This window comes from Camelus dromedarius, chromosome 10 (genome assembly GCF_036321535.1).
Source record: "Camelus dromedarius isolate mCamDro1 chromosome 10, mCamDro1.pat, whole genome shotgun sequence".
Classification (NCBI taxonomy): Eukaryota; Metazoa; Chordata; class Mammalia; order Artiodactyla; family Camelidae; genus Camelus; species Camelus dromedarius.
The window spans coordinates 9,111,784-9,129,593 of record NC_087445.1 but is presented as its reverse complement, the minus strand read 5'-3'; the positions used below and the strand labels follow the sequence as shown (position 1 = coordinate 9,129,593).

At 35.9% G+C, this 17,810-nt stretch overlaps 1 long non-coding RNA gene across 1 annotated transcript in view; it reads right to left on the bottom strand.

Annotated features, from left to right (window-relative positions):
* Positions 1-17,810, bottom strand: part of LOC135322246 (uncharacterized) — a 449,868-nt gene that overhangs the window by 8,192 nt on the left and 423,866 nt on the right. Inside the window, exon 3 of the long non-coding RNA XR_010382597.1 lies at positions 15,685-15,751. This is a non-coding gene — a long non-coding RNA (uncharacterized LOC135322246). The remainder of the gene's footprint in view (positions 1-15,684; positions 15,752-17,810) is intronic.

Below are 17,810 nucleotides of genomic sequence, written 5' to 3'. Positions count from 1 at the left end.
ATTAGAATATCTGCAGGTGAGGCACAGAGGGCACATTTTAAAAACCTCCCCAGGTGATTTTAAGTTGCAGCTAGGGTGGTGAATCACTGAGCTAGAACAAGCACAGAATTTTCACCGGCAATTATCTGGAAAAGGGGGGGGGCACCATTTTGTGCCTGATGACTTCTTGGCTGATGTGCCAGCAGTAAAAATCTGAGACCACTGGACACGTTTCAAAGTATCAGGCAAGGTGCTAGCTTCAACTTTAATGTTCATGTTAACAAAGCTACAGATATTTTTTGCTCTCAAAGTTAATCAACCTTTATTATTTATGAGAAGAAAATTGCTCTACTTAATGAATCAAAAAGAACATAATTTTACATATAACCCTGAATATAATTGATCCTAATTCTTACCATTAAGTCTTCTGTCCTCTTATATCACTATTTTTCAATTATAAAATATCTAATATAAGAGCCATAAAAGAAATGCAATGAAATCCTCTATAGCCACAATAATTTTAAGAATTAAAAACATTTCTAACACAGGTGAAGATTCCTGTGTACCATGCCTCAATCTCTTTCTTGAAATACTAAAATTGTATTCACTAGCCTGTATTTAGTGTTTATCACTCCCATATGTTTTATTTTTTTTTACCCACTCAACATGTTTATTTTAAAATCCATTGCTTTTAGTATACACAACTCAAGCTTATTCACTGTTTAAACAGTCCACTGTGTAGTTATATCATGATCATTATTAATTCTCCCACTGATGTGTTTAGGTTGTTTCCAGTTGTATTTTTTTAAAACAGGCTTAATAAAATATAATACACATATTATAACATCTATCTTTCAAAAGTTTACAACTCAGAGCTTTTTAGTTTATTCATAGAGTTACAAAAACCACACAACTATATAATTTTAGAGCATTTCATCACCCAAACCACATTCACTACAAGTCACTTCAGTTGCTTTCACGCCTAGCTGCCCGGCAACCACTAATCTAGATCCTGTTTCTTTGAACTTGCCCGTTCTGGACATTTCATATAAATGAAACCCTACAAATGTGGTCTTTATTGACCGGCTTCTTTCAATTAGCATAATGTTTTCAAGATTCACCCATGTTTTAGCATGTGCCAGGAAATTTATTCTTTTTATTGCCAAATAATATTCCACTGTGCAGCTTTGCCACATTCAGTTTATAGACATTTGACTTGTTTCCACCTTTTGACCATTATGAATAATGTTGCTATGAACATTCATGAATTTTTGTTGGGCATATGCTTTCAGTTCTCTTAGGTTTATACCTAGAAGTGGAACTGCTGAATCATTTGGTAGCTCTATGCTTAATATTGTGAGGAGCAGTAAAATTGTTTTCCAGAGGATTTCACTTATAAACATCACCAGCAATATATGTGTGGTTACTCAATTTTCTCAGCATCCTCAACATTGGTCAAGATCTTTTTCTTAGCCGTCCAAGAGGGTTTAAAGTGGTACCTCATGTTTGCTTTGATGTCCATTTCCCTAATGATTACTGATCTTGAGTAATCTTTCATGTGCCGAGTGGCCATTTGTGAGCCATCTTTAGAGAGATGTCTATTCAAATATTGTGCCTACTTTTTAATGGCTTATTTGTCATTTTATATAAAAGAAGCCACACAGTGGAACCACAATATACAAGTAACCCTTCAATAACATGAGTGTGAACTGTATAAGTCCGCTTATACACAGATTTTTTTCAGTCAAAATACTACTACAGTACTACACGATCAGCTGTTGGTTGAGTCTGTGGATGCAGAAACCCAGATTCAGGGAGCTGAATATGAAGTCATACTCAGATTTCATTGTTCAAGGGTCAACTGTATACCTGCAAAGGACTCATATTCATAATGTGTAAAAACTTCTTCCCAACCAATAAAAATGCAAATGCTTCAATAGAGAAATAGAGCTAACTAGAGCTATGTAGCTGATAGCTGAATAGAGAAAAAAATGCCAACTACTACGACAGATACTTCATAAATGTGAAAATCCAAATGGTTAATGAAGCTAAGAAAAAATAATCAAAGGGAAATAAAAATTAATTCACAAAGAGATACCAAAACACGGTGAGCTATCAATTCATATCCACCAGGGTGGCTAACACAAAAAGGTACAAAATACCACCTGTTTTTGATAATGAAATTTGAACTTTCATGTGCTGCTGAAAATTGTCAGACATATTTTCAAAATTGAAAAGTGCCTTTTGATCTAAGCATTCCACTCCAAGTAAATATATGCCCAATAGAAATGAGTGTATATATTTTCTAAGAAAGGATTCATAGACTATTACTGTTACCAAGTCCAAACTTGTTCTGCTTGCCACATGACAGGCCAATAAACCAGGAGATGATGTGTTGGAGCAAGGAATAATGACCTTATTCAGAAAGCTGGCAGACTGAGAAGATGGCAGACTAATGTCCCAGAGAAACATCTTCCCCAAGTCAGAATTCAGGCTCCTTTTATACGAAAAAGGGGAGAGGGTGTGGTTGGTTGTTGCAAACCTCTTGAAGTCAGAATCCTTCGTTCTTACAGCTGTCCACGTGGGTCAGGTCGGGATGTTTCTGTAAACCTCCAACAAGACAAATGTTATTCTCTATTTTGCAACTTTTCATCTTTATATGAGTGGGAAAGTGTTATACCCTTAAAGGTCAGCGCCTTGAGAACAGGCTACCCTGTACTTCAGGCTAGAGGCAACATTGCTTTACAAAAGGCACAGAACCACCGTGACTAAGCACGGGAACCAGCACAGCGTTAGAGCTAAAGGAACAGATCTAATATGGAATCAGATGTGTTCTTCCCTATTACATTACTAATATCTAAAAACTGCAGATAATCCAAAAATGCCCATCACCAATAGAATAGATAAATAAAATGTGGTGTATCTGTCCAGTGAAATACTACTCAGAAACTTTAAAAAATGAACTATAACTTCATCCAGTAATATTAATAAATCTCACTAAGGTTCAGAAGAGCCAGACACAAAACAATACATTCTTCATAAACATATATAGTTTAACACAGTTTCAAAAGTCACACCAGTAATTATCTCAAGATCCAGGTGTTGGAGATGTGGCTGTGTTTATAAAACTCCATTGAGCTTGACTTTTATGATTTGTGTACTGTATGTGTGTGTGCATATGCTCATTACATACACATTTATTTTCCTCTGCAAAATATTTGCCCCTCTCTCTTATTTTTTTTAATCTTCCCTCTTCAAACACCTTCTTCTATCCTATTTTAAAATGTAAATTTTCTAAAGATATGATCCTTTCCATTCTGCTTTTCAGTATTAAAACTGGAGTAACAAATGCCTACTAGGAAATTAATTTGGTAGGGAAGGCATGACCAGATGTGGTCCTAAACAAAGGGCGGTAGCAGGGGATTTTTAAAAGAAAACGATCCTGAGAGAGGAGAAAATCCACTAAAACATGATGAAATCAGTAAGAGATAAAGGAGAAAACTGGATCAAAACAAAGTGTCTTCATTCCAAGATCCCTAATGGGCTCACACAAATTGCACTGAACAAACAATAAATCCGTGCATGGGTGGGTGCCCGTAACTATCCACATTATTCAGCAGTTCTGTCTAGATGGTCAGCATGGAAGGACTTCTCATCATGAGTTCACTCAAGATTCCTGTGCCTGTTTCATAAAATGCACCTGCTGTTAAATGATTACCGACTGGAAAGAATCCTAATGGAGTCGGGGACAGAAAAATCAGCGACCATCAGAAAGTTTCTTTGAGAATATATGTGACTGACTCCAAGCACCAAAATAACATCTGTGTCTGGTAAAGCTCAGTATGCTATATATAAAGCTCTCGCTAAGTAGATGTGATCACAGAGATTATATATTTAGATACCGGCTATCACAAAACAAGGAGAATGCGCCACTCAGGTGGCTCTCAACAATGGTCTGCATTTTGTCATGCACTTATATATCCATTCTAAAGGACAGGAGGGTAGAATTAAGGCTAACAGATAGTGGAAGACTGCACTGGGGACACATCCCAATCATCTTTTATTGCTAAGCTCTGCTCTGTCTCTGATTTGATTTTCAGGAAAGCCTGCTGGGTAGTCTCAGCGATGCACTTACACGTTTGAAGCAGATGACATTAGTCACACTGCTTAAACCCGCGACGGAAGCTCAGAACAGTATTATTTCAAGAGACAACTTCCTTCATATACAAACACAGGCGGGTTCACTGGATGACTTCACCTATCTCCTCATTTTGCTTTCGTTTTGTTAAAGAAGCCATCATCACCAGAATGGCCATGGACGTTTCACATCCTGCAGAGAATGAAGCAATTATGAAATTCATTTAGGGCTTCTGAAAAGAGTAAACAACAATATATTTACAACACACCAGATGGCAAATGGATATCGTGTTTATTTTATATTTTCATGCTTATACCTATGTAATGTGCATTCCGCTCATCGAGGTGGTTTTAGGAAAAAAAAGGATGTGCTGTTTTCAAAGGTTCCTCTGCAATTTCTGAAAAAGTAAGCAGTCCTATTGTTAAGAGTCAGATATATTGAAACAAATGTATGTAAGTTGCCTTATTTGGCAGTAATATACTCAGTAGATATTTTAGCAAAGGCTTCTTTCCTATGCACTTACTGTCCCTTTTAATCTCCGGCTGTGGGTACTGTTTTTTAATAAAAAGGATCGAGAATAAATATGCTTGTAAGGTCATTCTGTGCTCACTCTGTAAAGGGCTCAGTTCGGATCCACTAGAGACATTTTGATATGTCTCTTAGGCTGTCTTCTTAGGCTAAGTGAGCTTTTTAAAAACTGTTAAAGAACAGTCTTTCTGGGATAACAGAAAAGCCACATGCAAGAGAATGAAGTTGGACCGCAGCTTCACCCAATGCAAGAAAATTAACTCCAAGTGGATAACAGAGATAAATATACTAGCTAAAGCTATAAAACTATCAAGAAACTAAAAAGGTAACTCATAGAATGAAAGAAAGAATTTTCAAATAAACTGTCTAACAAGGGAATTGTATGCAGAATATATAATCTTACAATCCAATAATAAGAAGACAAATAACTCACTTTAAAAATGATCAACAGATCTGAATAAACATTTCTCCAAAGAATAAATGCCAATGGCCAACAGGCACATGAACTGATGTTCAGCATCATTAAATGTTAGCTGAATTTAAGTTAAAACCACACTGAGGAACCTCTCCACACTCACTAGGATGGTTATAATCAAAAAGGTAAACGAGTGTTAGTGAGGAGGAAGAAAAACTGAAACCGTATGGCCTGTAAAAGGGTACAGCCACTTTAGAAAAAGTTTAGCAGTTTCTCAAAATGTTAAACATAGAGATACAATATGATCCAGCAATTCTACCCCTAGGTATATACTCAAAACATTGAAAATACACATCACACATAGATGGGCACATCAACGTCACAGCAGCATTGTTCAGAATAACTGAAAACTGAAGACACCATAAATACCCAGCAAGTGATGGATCGATAAAATATGGTACAGGCATCAAATAAAATATTACTTGGAAGTTAAAAGAAGAAGGTACTGATCTGTACTACAATATAGATGAACCTCAAAAATAGTGCGCTGAATTAGAGAAGCCAGTCACAACAGAACATCATTCAATTTCTGTTACATGCTCAAATCCAGCAAATTCAGAGAGACATGAAGTGACTTAGTGGTTGCCAGGGGCTGGAGCAATGGGGCAATAGGGGGAGACTGCTCATGGATATGGGGTTGCTTTTTGGGGGTGATGAAAATATTCTGAGATTAGACAGTGGTGTGGTAATGGTGGCACAACTATGTTAATATACTAAAGGCCACCAAAGTGTACATTATAAAAGAATTTTGTGTAATGTGAAATATATCTCAGTAAGGCTATTATTTTTAAAAAAGCAAGTAATCTCTCTGTATAAATAACATGCAGCTGTCAATCTAAAAGAGATAAAAAGAAATGAATATGTATTTGCTTATTCTTAGTGTAGGAATAAACCAAAATTTTAATTTAAAAATAATGGCGACCTAAAGCAGAGAAAACCAGGCTTAGGAGGGTATAGATAGAAACCGACACTCTCTAAATATACTTTGTTTGGTAGACTTAATTTCAGAATTTTGTAAATGTTTTACACAGTTATACAACAAAATTGAATTTAAAAGATCAGTCCCTAAATATAGAAAGTAAAATTAAACAAATGAACCTGTGCATTAAATTAGTGGCATAAACACATAGAGAGAGACCATTTCACATCAGCTTAAGAGTTTAAGATACAATAACTTGACAATGCCTCCCTAATGGGGGTATGCTCTAAAGATAAAAAATAATTTAAAGAAAAATCTTCAACACTTTTCAGCAGTTTTTTGTTGGTTGTAGTGTTGGTATTTTTATACTGACGCTGCTATGTGTACTGTCGGGTAAAGTAAACGATTAATTATACTGGGATCACTGAGAACTAGAATTTTTTTTTGGTGTGGGAAAAAAAAAAGCCAGATATAAAATTATTGAGATGAAATAAAATCTCTGTAATCCTGAGTGGAAGTACCAATGTGAATAACTCATGGTCTATTTTATCATAAAATAAAATTCTATCACTATTCACCGATTAGGAAATTGTCAAACTTCCGTTGTCAAACTATTTTGAGTCAGTCTCAAACTGTCTGAATTATCTGGGTGAGGAAATAGTTGCCTCGAAACCACATGAGAATTGACACAAACAAAAGGTGATTCATGGTGGCTGCTTCCCCTCTGCAGGTGTCTTCAATTTGAAACATCTTTGAGAATTTTGAGTCCTTAGAATCTACCAGAGAGCTTCTTACTAAGAAATAAGAATGCTTATTCCTATTCACACAGGTTCATAGCCACATGAAACAGATGCACACTATGAGTTTGATATATTTCAATATCATCGGGGAAAAGAGTTTTGAAGGAAACAATACTGAGGCAGCAGAAGAAATGAGCTCTAACTAGAATCTGGATTTTCTAGACATTTGACTCTGGCAAGTCCTATCATCTCGCTGGACTTTCATTTCACCATTAATAAAATGTAAAATCTGAAATAATAGTACCCAAAACATTCTTTGTCTCTGAACTCCATGGTTTTACATAGTTATCCTGATATGTAAAAAGATATCAGCTACTCCTCACCAGAAATCCCTTCTTAACAATGTATAGCAGTGTCAAGTCAATGAGAATGAAATAAAGTTTCACAAATAATGACTAATACATCATCAACATTCCTAATGCGTGGTAGGTCCCATGATAGTGGTGATAATCAAAACATTGGCTGATATTTCTGCACTTAAGAAAAAATAATAAATGCATCTGTAACTGCAGTTTCTTGTCTATCATATTTATTGGTGAAGCAATTTGTTACATGCAAGAGATATACAGGGCTTTCTCTCGTTGCTAGATTTATAAGATTGTTCACACTTGATAAATTGCTTGTTAAATGGTGCTTACAATTTCCCCGAGAGGACAATAAAAATATATTCAGGTTTATTGGTCAATCATCGGCTTCTCTGACTTATCAGTAGAATGTAATGAAATCTTATGTTCTATCTTACTTTTTGTTCTTGGAAATATTTAATGAGATTTGATCCGTAAATAATCAATTCATAATTATTCACAAATCAGCTTGAATTTGCTACTCTTTCATAAAGCAACAAAATTTATAGTTTGCATAAAAATGTTCTTAAAGTGAGTAGACCTTCGGAAGGCTCTCTGTAAGAGATGACATTTCTATAAGAAATGTCAAAGAATTCTACTCTATTGTTATGTTTAGTTTGACCTAGAATGTATTTGTTTTAAATTTAGAGATAATGTAAACTTTGATTTTTAAATAGAACAATCCTAAGGAAGAAAATACTATATAGCTAGCAACATTATGGCAAAAATGGAACTTGACAATGTATATAAAATTATTCTTTATGCAGAAAAAATAAGCATTCAAAAATTGATCAAGGATATAGCTTATTTACTGAAGACTCCTCTTAAAATTAGCAGAATTTATTCATATGCAAGTGTTAACTTAGATTCAGTATTTTTTAAGGCTCGAAGTCTGGTTAATTTCTAGAATATGGTATAAATCATTTTATAGTTACTTAATTAAATTTAAGTATAAAAAATCACATGTAAGTGACAGAAATAGGTTCCTTAACTATAAAACAGTGGGAAATTATGAAAAATCTGTACAGAGTTTCATTAATATTTACTTTATTGGGAAGTAATTAGTTTGAAAATATGTACCTTTTAAATATTAGTAAAGAAAGTACACTAGTGATTTAGTTTAGCACAAGGTTTGAAGAAATTAAATTACTTTGTGTTCCAGTCTCTAAAACGGAGGCTATGAAAATTTCTTGCTTTATTATTATAAAAATGGTTATACTTTTAATATCTAAAGTGTAAGTTTACAGAAAATGAGCCATAATCACTATTTCAGTTTAATCCTATGTAAAGGGGGCCTGGCTTCATGGTATCATACATTGTATCTTATTGTAGATAAAGTAATTATTTGCAATTCTCTATTTTGTCGATGTAATTCCTATCTCTTATAGTTTAATACCATTTAATAAAAATGCTAAATTTTACTTACATTAACATCAAATGTGCTAGCATTTTTTTTTTTCAAGACAGACACACCTTGTCTTGTGATGGGGTGGGGAGTGAAATTTTTCTGGCAATAACATCTCTTTTTCCCTCTGTATCCTTGTATATTCTCAGCCAAAATTATTTTTTATAAGAAGAAAAGAAGCCAAGGAAGGGGAAGGAGAATAAATAAAAAAGCAGCAGAGATGGAAGAGGAGAAAAGACAACTCTAATCTAATTATTAATGGCAAGAGCAGCCTGCTGTTTACATGTGAAAAACTACCTGTGATAAAGATTATGTGTGTTGCCTCCAATTCAAGATGTAATGTCACTTAATCTTAATGGCAATCCTGTAATATGGGTGTTGATATCTCCATTTTATAGAGAGAAAGATACAGATGAGAGGGTTTTAAATATTTCCCTGCGTTGAAGGAGACATTCATCCATTTTCACAGTATTTTATAAATATTTTGAGGCATCCTATTCCACTGTCACCTTCTACTAGACTGATTATCTGGGGTGGGTATGGGAGGGTATTTAGATTCAAAAATTAGTATGTATAAAAATTACACACACCAAAAAGGACAGCAATAATTTAAGAACCTAACACTTTAAATCAGATCATCTTGACAGATACAACCCTTTCTGTCAGATCAACAGCATTCAAATAGGGACGTTGCCTTTTATGACATGTGCTACTTACTATAAAGATGTGATGCTGACAAAAAACTGGTGTGCCAGCTCATTCTAACATGTTTTCATGACTACAACAAACTAAAAGAAATTTGAGAATTTACTTAAATAATCTGAATAAAGTAGGATCACATTTTATTGATGATTAATATGGTGGCCGTTATGTCATGTTGGATTTCCTTACTCTTCATTTGAAAAAGGAAGGTTCAGAATGCAAACCTCTTGGGAATTTAGTGTCCATCAATACACCAAATGATGTATTTGAACGATGAATTTATCGTTAAAGCTGTGTGTGTAATCTTTGGATGCCTCCCATAAATATATAGCATAAATATGTTAGAGCAGGCAGACGGCGAGATATGAGGTGAGAAACTGGGGCACAGGCCAAATGGCAGGAAACCATACATCATGTGAACAATGGGGGTCCTTGAGCAGACAGAGAAAAGCAGAAACCTTGGGACTGATAAGAGATCCCTCATTTTGAGGGTGACAAGTATCCTGGTGGCAGGCAAAGAAAAGTGGGAAAAGGCAGGAATCTCCAGTATCCAAATGTAACCTTTGGCTCATTATGCCCTCATTTCAACAAAATAGCCTTGCAGATTAGAAGTACCCATCATGGGCCAACACCATGACACTTCAGATCCAGACTAAATAAGGACAAAAATCCCTTCTCCCCTCAGGAAGGTGGAGCTGGGATGGAAATCAGAGAATACAACTCCAAACCCCTCCCTCCCCAGTGAACATTCTGCCCATTCATTTTTACACCCTATGGAACCGGCCTGCCAAAGAAACTCAGCCCAACCATTGACCTGAGTCTGCCCTCTCTTCCCTTGAGAGCATCCAATCACTTAATAAATCCTCACTTTCTTTCTTGACCTCCATGTCTCATCTCTGAATTCTTTCTGCAACAAGACCAGAACCTAATCACCGTCAACAATTATTTGCTAAAAATATATAGTTTTGGCTCTTCCGCTAAGGAATTTAGGGTGCTAATCTAATATATACTCTTCCCCAATTAAAATAAATTTATAGGCACTGTCAGGAAATCACCATTTCCCACATTATTTATCTTTAAGCAATACTGCGTATGAATGTTTTAACAAACAGACCTGTGACTCCTTCTATTTTTCCAGCTAAAGCAGGAAACCAGGTCATCAGGGATTTGACAATTAAATAAGCAAATTCACCCTGTGCGCTGTTTCCTTTCTGGAGAGGAATGTTTTCCCCCGACGTTTAAAAAGTGTGAGGGTGACATTTTGTAGCCAATGAATCACAGGTGACGATTTGCCCAAGTTCCCCCACAGGCTGTAGCCTGGGTTCTGTTCACCTATGAACAGCCTTAGTCTAAACCCACAGAAGTGACCAGCAGCGGGGCCCGACGCTGTCAGGGGTCTCCAGGGAGGCTTCTGCTTTACAACTTAAACTCCTTGGCATTCAAGTAGCAGTAACATCCCCGACACCGCACCCTTGATTAAAAAAATATATATATATTCCCTGGGGCTCACGGTCAAGATTTTAGATCCTCCTCCAACTTGCCCTCAGGCTTTGCGATCAACTTGAGAGAACAGTTCCTCTTTTCCGGTGATTTCAAAGAAATCAGGCCAGAGGTGCTGTTTAAAGGAAAACAGTGAAGAAGCATTTCGACACATTCCTATCAGGTCTTTCCGCGTTTCACCAGGTAGAGGTTTTCCTCCAGGTTTCTCTTCCCAGAGTCTTCCCCCCACTTCAGCGCACCCCGTCCCTCAGCACTGTCCTCACCAGTGTCCACATGATTGTAGGAGTGCACTGTAGGTGGCTTCATGCTCCTTCCACAGGATTTATTTTATATTATCCATGTTGGATTTGGGGTTTGATCTCATAGAATGTTATAATCAAGAGAAATATTTTAGAGCTTTAAGGAAAGATACCCATTTTCAGATGAAAAACTGAGGCTAAAGAAAGTTGGGTTTTATCTGCAAGACTCACAGAAAACCTGTCAGCTCCTTCTTCCCAACGAGGCCACAGAGGTCAAAGACTCCACTTCTGCTGCATTTCCTAATTTTGGCAGATGAACTAAGTCTGCTCGGGTCCTCACAATCAGGCTGCAAAGTGTATTTTCTTCTGTGTAAAGTTTCCACGAGCCCGATTTCCCCACCAACCATGAATTGAGAAGCCTAGTCTTAACGTCTCTTAGACCATAGACAGAAAGGTTCTGGAATTTCTTTGAATCTATGAAGGGTGGAAATGGAGCTCATCCAGGCTACCTAGGGCCTGTGCTCCTTAACTCTGGATATGCTCAGGGAATTCAGACAAAGCAGACATCACAGCCATGCTCCGAAGCCAAAGCAGTTTTGGTTCAATGCCAGTTCTGTGCCGGCTCATGGGCTGTGATCTGAGAGGTTCCTCAAGGTCTTGCCTTTCTCACCAACCCTACATCTGTCAAATCATTGGCTTCATAAATGGTTTAGAAGTTGGGACAAAAAAAGGTGCCTAAGGGCTGGTTTGACTATACAGAGGGGGTGGATGGAACCACTATCAATAATAAATATTTAGATATGCTACAATGTGCCACTCACTGTTCCCTATGCTTCTCACATACTATTTACTTTAATAATGAAGATACCTGTGTATTTTGTCCATTATCTTTTCTATTTATCAAGACAACTCAATGAATTTTGCCCATTTTAAGAAGAGAGAAGTTAAATTTTAAGAGCACACAGCAAATATGTAACAAGCTGATTTTCAACCCCTGGTCTATCTGACCCCAGGCCCTTTACTGTCATCATTTGCCTTCATTCATAAAATTCATCGAACATGTGTTTGTCAAGCAGCTGTTCTGCTAGTGAGGGAATGAGGTATCTGGGGCAAGGACTGCAGGCGTTTCTTGATATGCGCAAATTATTCTTCTGAGGGCCCATGGGTTGAGTCAAATATTTCAGTTACCCTGATAAACTCAGGAGAGATCAGCAGGTACTGGGCATGAGGCAAATTGTGGTTCCCCAGAGACATGGCAACCACACAGTGAAATGACTCAGTTACACTGAGAGACACACATACTTAAATATATGTGGAATATTGCAATTTAACTTATTGTATCACAAAATTTAGAGTCAAAAATATTTTATCAATGTATTTTGCTGGACTTTTACTCTGAAGTAGGTTAAAATGAATAGCAAAATCTTAGCATCTAATAAAGAAATGGTGACTTTTCCTGGAAGGAAAAGGGAATTTGCACAAAGTAAAGTGAATTTCCTATGACTAAAAATAATTTAACATAGAAGGAACCATTAGAACACTTCATGGCCTTGGAATGATATGTAATTGTAAAATACAATTGTGTATCAAATATTTAGCATGATTTTCACCCATCAATGCACATGTAGTATTATATTTTCATGCTCAGAATATCAAATGCACTCTCTTCATTGTGATTTTTAATCACCTGTTTGACAAGATAAAATAAAAGCTTTAAGACTGATACAAATAACAAGTGTACTGACTTTAGCATTTTATGTATTTTTAATGTTTACAGTTTGCCCCTGAGAAATGTGTATAAAATCAACTTGACTGAGAAGAGGAAAATTCATATTAAGGTGGGTGTTTCAGCACACAGTCAGGATTCTGGTAACATAATCTAAGTTAAAACCAGAATTATATACTGAGCAAGAATTTTGGGCATTAAATTTATATATTCAGTGATTTAACAAATTTTTACCGAGGACCTTCTGTGATCAGGCATTTTACTAAGGTGAGCAAATAAAGACAGGTCCCTATCCACACAGCATCCAGCCTATACAAATATAAAGTGTTTGCCTACTTTTAAAAATAATATATATGTTTGTCTGTGTGTGTATGTAGGTACTGGTGCATTTAGTTTGCATTCGGTTTATAATGGATATTCCAGCTGAGTCTAAACTGCAGCTTATCTGGTTGAATAGAGAACTATTCTCTCTAAGCCCCCACTGCAGTGTCTGTTTGCATGACTTAATGTGTAGAGGGGTTTTAGTTTTCTAACTAAAGCAGATAGAAGGGCAGTTCCAGATGCCCTGAGCTACAGTGTGAGATATAAGATGAGCATGGACAGACAGAATTGGGGAATATATTTAATAACCATATAATAACAAGTAAACCATGGTGAGGAGTTGGGACTTGATCTGGGAGCAGTAGGGAACCTTCCTGAATTTCTCCATCAGATTTTATTTTTTAGAAAGGCTATATGCAGATTAAGCATATAGTAGGAATAAACAGTCATTGAGACCTGGAAAGATGGGTTTAGAAAATACTTTTGAAGCAATGTGGTAATTGAATAAGCCCCAATACTTATAAAACTGACTAACAGATGTTTTTAGATGCATAATCTGATAGTTATAAAATACTAACTTAATACATAACTACTTTTTAATGGTTTATATCAACATAGTTAATGCATTTATTTTTGTAATTAATAGAAAAAAGATGTATGTTTATATATACACATTATATTTCCATGGTTCTGTAGGTTCTATAATGGCTGGATTCCTTTTACAGTTAGATAGAGGCATTGATTTAGAGAGCTGCATATTTACCATACCATCATTGAGTGGGTACTTTCAAATGATTATTTCAAACTATGATTTTCTTTTGCTTAACTGCAACTTCTTAGGGTAGATTCATATTTGAGGCATTCCTGATTACCACTCAAGTAGGAGTGATACTGAAATCACCTTTTGCAACCAGAGACAGGAAAAAATAGTTCCATTTGGGGATAGTGCTTTCAGAACCTGATACGAAAGCAAAAAGTTAATAATAATAACAGTATCAAATTATAGCAAACTTGTGCTTTAGATTACAGTTCAGACAAAGACATCAAACTATCTAAAGAATCTGCTTCCACCATGGTCCAGGAACTCTCTCACTATTTTGGGTAACCTCTACAGAACTGTTAAAATTAGTTTTAGGAAAATAATGTCTATAGCCTTTCATGATATTCATTATTAGGGCTACCAATAGCTAACATTTATTTGAGTTTCTGCATCTTGTCCACAATTGCCTGCTGCAAACTATCCATCAGCCCCAAGAAGCTATGAAAGTGCCTAGAAAACCCTGCTGTCACCTGCATTTCTCCAGAAGGCAGGATGCCAACATAAAGAACTTCTCTGGCATTTCACCTGCAATAATACATACTTGCTTTCTCTTTCTTAGATCCAATTACCTCCTAGTTGGCAGATAATGAGTGGAAAATTCATTTAAGCTATTGTGATAATGGGGACAGCAGGGAAGCCTTTATTATACCAAGGCCTGGAAAATAGGGTCAAATTATTTTCTTCCTTGTATGTTATATCAGTTACAGCATATAGCTGTATGTACCCACTGAACTCCATAAATAACTTCTAGTTGAGAAAGTTTAGCCTGAAAAAATGTGTTTCAATGTCTCTTTTTCACACCACATTTTATCCCTTGTTCTCACTCCTGCTTGTAGAACTGTCTAAAATACACACAAATACCCAGGTATGTCTGCCAGGTTAGTGGAATCTTTGAGCTTTCTAGTTAGGAGCCTATTCAGATTTTTCTCTCACTTTTCTCTTCTTCCCTTATCTACTCTTTTCTCTCTCTTTCTATTTCTCCATCCAGATAGTTGACATAATCAAAGTGCCAGTATTCTTCCAGTTCCTAAGGTTTTCCTATTTTTTTGCATTTTTTTAAAGCCATAATTGACTTTCATCATTTTAGCAAAGCATCAGGAGACAGTATTATAGGAAGTGCAGTTGGCATTGATACAACCACATTTCTGGATGAAAGAAACAGTGTTTTTAAGGATATATGGCTTACAGCTGGTACACAGAAAAAGACTACAGATACTGACAGAGAAAAATAAACAGCAATAAAAAATAGATACATTAAAACCCAAATACCGCTTTTTATGTTATCCTTGGATTATTTTAATGGGGTATACAATGCACACTAAGTATATATTACACACACACACACACACACACACAGAGTATAAATCTTGCCATGAACAGAACATGGTTATGACAATAGAAACACAGATCATAGATTGAAGATGCTATCCAGAGTTTTTCATTTAAAGAGTACATAAAACTAAGCATACATTAAGGGAAAATTATACCTAAAACAACTTTACACTTAAATAGTTAAAGGTTTTAATTAAAACTTATAGAAATACAGTTTTTAAAATCAAGCAAGAAAAGGTTATTATTCATATTTTACCCCTTAAATGATTTGTTAAACATATTGACTCTGAATCTTTAATGAAGGAATTCTCTTATAACTTTCTAGAGCCATTATTGCCATTACTTCCTTTTCTCCCATATCCAATCAATGATCAATCCCTGAAACTCACTCTTCAAGCTTTAGCCAACCAGCTCCTCCACGGCCAGCCCATAATCCAAATCGCTGGGACCGCTTACCTGTACCACCACGCTGGGCTTCTAAGTGGGCTCCCTTGCCTACCGTCTTCACAGCAGCCAGAGGAATCTGCAAAAACATAAATCTGGTCATCTGCTCCAAAGTGTAACACTTCCCAGTAACTTCTCATTATACCTGAGGTAATAGCCCAATAGTTTAATCCCGTCTATGCAAGTGAACCTGTTCATTTTCTCTGACATCATCTTCTCACATCTGTCTTATGTTGACTTCTCCTTCCCCCCACCACCGTGCTTCAGTTGAATATTCTCAACAGATCTGTCTTCCAGGCAACCCATCTTATTTTCTCATGGGTCTAATATTTGATTTGAGATACTACATGTCATTCAAAAAGTCTTACATACTTTAATAAACTTAATTCACTGGTGAAATTACCTGTCTGTTCATCTCTGCCATTTATTTACTCTATTTTCTTGAATACATTAATAATAATGCCTTTCAAGTCCTGGTTTGGTATTTCAGTATCTAGATTTCTTAATGGTCCATTCCTCTTTACCTTCTTTTTCTCCTGTTTTTAGCAATATATTTCTGTTTTTTGACATGTCTAGAAATTATTTTAATGAATGTTACATCCTATTTTCATTTTTTAAGAATCTGGGTTATGTTACTTTTCTTGAAGAAAGTTTTGCCCTTTTCCCTGCTAGAGAATGACTACTTTACTTCCATCATGTCTGCACTAAACCAGACTCAGGTTAAGTTTTTGTTAAGGCTTCACTGTGCCTCTCTCTCACCTTTGTTCCTAGAGTGTAGCTAACCACATTCCTCTTTCTGTCATTAAACTATTATTTTATTTGCACTGCTTCATTTTCTTTATTAAATAAGTAAGTCACACACATAAAGAAGGGATGTTGGCATGTCCAGTGCACACTATTGGAATCTGTTTTAAAGAGACCTGCCTTCCTGTGTTCTTTTTATTTCCAGATTTACTGAGATACAATTGACATATAAGACTGGTATATTTTTTATAAGTTTAAGGTATACAAAATGATGATTTGATTCACAAAAATACTGTGAAATGATGACCCCGATGAACTTAGTTAACACATCACCTCACATAATTACATTTGTCTGCATGTGGGATGAGAACGTTTAAGATCTACTGTCTTAGCAAATTTCAAGAATGTAATATGGTGTAGGTCACACTGAATAGTAGGTCTTCAGAACTTATTCATTTTATAACTGGAATTTTTTACCCTTTGACCAACATCTACTCATTTCCCCCACCTGCCAGGACCTGTCAACCACCATTTTTCTCTCTGTTTCTTTAGACAAGGAAACAACATAAGTGTCTATCAATGGATGAGTGGATAAAGAAAATTGTACATACACGCATATATGTATGGAATATTATTCAGCCATGAGAAAGTCAGAAATCCTGCCATTTGTGACAACATGGGTGAAATTGAGGGCATTATAATGCTAAGTGAATTAAATCAGAAAAAGACAACTACTGTATGATCTCAATTATATATGGAATTGAAAAGCAAAAACAAAAACAAAAAAAAAGCACATTCTTTAAAAGGGAAGCTTGATATGTTTAACGGGAATTCTTCCTCTTCCTCCAGTGGGTCCTGAACTACAATCTCAGGGTTCTTGGCAGTGCAAGCATGTTAAAAAAAAAAAAATGCTGTTCTTCTTTCCATATATTCTGCTTCCACTTCTTAGTTGCCTTCTGATACAAGTTCATACTTAAACAAATAACTTATAAGAAAATTATCAGCGCATTAGCAGCCCTGCAAATCTTTAGTATATTTACTTTGGTCTGTCTGACCTTTGGGAATCTCCATCCTGCAACCATGACTTCTGCCCAGACAAAGCTGACAACTCCTGATCACTTGCCAGTATTGAGAGGATTGGTAACTTCCTTTAGAAAGAGAAGTTGCCGGTCACCAAAAATCTCTATGTGCTTCTGTTCTCTCCAGAATCTTACCCTACCCTTCATAGGTACATTTAAGGCCAACATTAAATGTTTTTAATCCATACACGTGAAATGCACAATAAATGTGGGCTTTTCTTTTTACTACTACTACTGTTACTACAATACTATCAACATCATTATTACCCTGCTTGTTCAAACCACACTACTTTCTGGAACAGATAAAATAGAACT